The sequence below is a fragment of the Pongo pygmaeus genome, chromosome 8 (genome assembly GCF_028885625.2).
Source record: "Pongo pygmaeus isolate AG05252 chromosome 8, NHGRI_mPonPyg2-v2.0_pri, whole genome shotgun sequence".
Classification (NCBI taxonomy): domain Eukaryota; kingdom Metazoa; phylum Chordata; class Mammalia; order Primates; family Hominidae; genus Pongo; species Pongo pygmaeus.
In genome coordinates this window covers 86,065,728-86,067,720 of record NC_072381.2, presented here as the reverse complement: position 1 = coordinate 86,067,720, position 1,993 = coordinate 86,065,728, and the positions used below count along the sequence as shown (strand labels likewise).

The 1,993-nt window shown below is 32.6% G+C and overlaps 1 non-coding gene across 1 annotated transcript; it reads right to left on the bottom strand.

Annotated features, from left to right (window-relative positions):
* Positions 1–244: 244 nt before the first annotated feature.
* On the bottom strand, positions 245–313 carry LOC129007037 (small nucleolar RNA SNORD2). Its single transcript, XR_008492214.1, has one exon. It is a non-coding gene; the product is annotated as a small nucleolar RNA SNORD2 (small nucleolar RNA).
* Positions 314–1,993: the final 1,680 nt, after the last annotated feature.

The window sequence follows — 1,993 nt, the reverse complement described above, 5'->3', positions numbered from 1 at the left end:
ATACTTAGCATGTTTTTCAGTACACAACTTAATACTTAACTTTTGTTGTGTACTTAGCACGTGTTAGAAACTATTCTAATATTCTAAATACTTTATATGCATTATGCATTATATCACTTAATCTTGTGAGGTAGGTTTTTTTTTGTTTTTTGGCATGGTACATATTTACAAATCCCACATCAAAATGTCACCTCTACTTCACACCATGTATTCCATTTAGAACAGGAATTATGCTCAAATAATCAAGTGATCAGCAATGAGTATTCTTTTCATTTCAGGTCACTCTCAAAAGATGACTGTCATCAATTCATCAGATAGGATTTTTTTTTAGAAATCAATAGACTGAGATAATTTAAGCAAGCTACTCAAAATCCAAAACCAGTAAGAGGCAGAGGACATATTTAGACTCATGTGACTTGGCACCAGAGCTCATAATCTTAATTTTAAATAATACTGAGTTCTCTAATAGAAAACCAGTTGCTGTATTAGTACAATGAATTAATATTTAGTACCTATCAAAAATCTCCTCAAACATTGATATGTGGGTTAATTCCTGACCATTTCTGATGAAATCATAAGGAAAATTTAAGTCTTCACTGTAGAATACTTTTATGTTAAAGATGAAACACTAGGCTAGAATGAGTTACAGGTTTGACTCAGAATCTGAACATATATTTTCTTCGTTAGAGTTCGAATTTCAGCTTAAACAAATGAATACATTCACCCTTTCCTTGTGATCAACAAAAAGTCAAATGAGCAGTGAAAACTAAGTCATGATTCACTGTTCAGCTGAAACAAGAGACCTTCAGAAAAACCACCATTTTTCTGAATACTATCAATACTAACCTAGAAGTCAAAGTGAATTATTTGACTGTTTGATTCTGCTGGAGAAACATTGGTGGTAAACTCTGAAACATAGAAAATAGGTATAAATTATCTTCTTCCTTTTACAGTTGTCACATACTTAAATATTTGTGAGGAATAAAAGATCAGAGCTGAATGTACCCAACAGACAAAAGAACTCAATTCAAGAATGTAATGAAGCAAATACAAAGAAAGCAAAACAATTGATAGGAAGCAGGGAAGATTTGTTTTAGTTCGACGGGACCAAAGTAATCAAAAAAAAAATAGCTCAACTAGAAACAAAGGTATTTTCTTTCTCCTGATTGAGTTGTCTGGTCAATAATAGACGTGGAAAACAGAGGAAAAGACCAAACATCTTATTTGGTCCTACATTTGGTAAGGTGTGCATAAAAGTGGCAAATATAGTTTCCTAACAAGAACGAGATTATAAAGAAAACAAGCCCTAAATCTTAAAATCTTAAGATACTAGACTCAAAGAAAACTTACAACTCATGTGGCTCATGCTGTTTTTGATAGCTATCAATCTCCTGATCAAATGTTTTCTCATACGCCTATGAGAAATAGTTTTTAATTCTATTATAAATAGTTTTTAAAACATGATCTAAGATCAAAGGGCTGACAATTTCCAAATATTATTTTTTTCATAAAAATAAGTGTCACAAGTTCAGAGAAGAGACAAACTTTGAAGATTTACAATCTGACCCATATAAGAAAAGAGCTCACAGGATATTTTTAAAAATAGAGTTAGGGGTTACAAGCACAGTTTTGTTGCATGGATACACGCATAGTGGTGAAATCTGGGCTTTTACCTGAATAACGAACATTGTACACAATAGCTAGTTTTTTAACCCTCATATTCCTCTCACCCTCCCACCTTTTAGAGTTTATTATTTCACTCAAATGTCTGTTCTTTCACTCAAAGAGGATATATTATTATTGTTACTGATCAGACAGTGCATTCTTGCTTGTGCCTCCTAAGAATGTGATAATATAGAAGCTAGAAATTTGAGGAGAATGCCAGATGATCTGCTTTAACTCTGAACATCTGCCAGATAAAGTGGACTTACAGGACAATCCTCTCCACCCAGAAATCTCTGCTCTAATGAAAGGAATAAAGTAAGATAGTAGA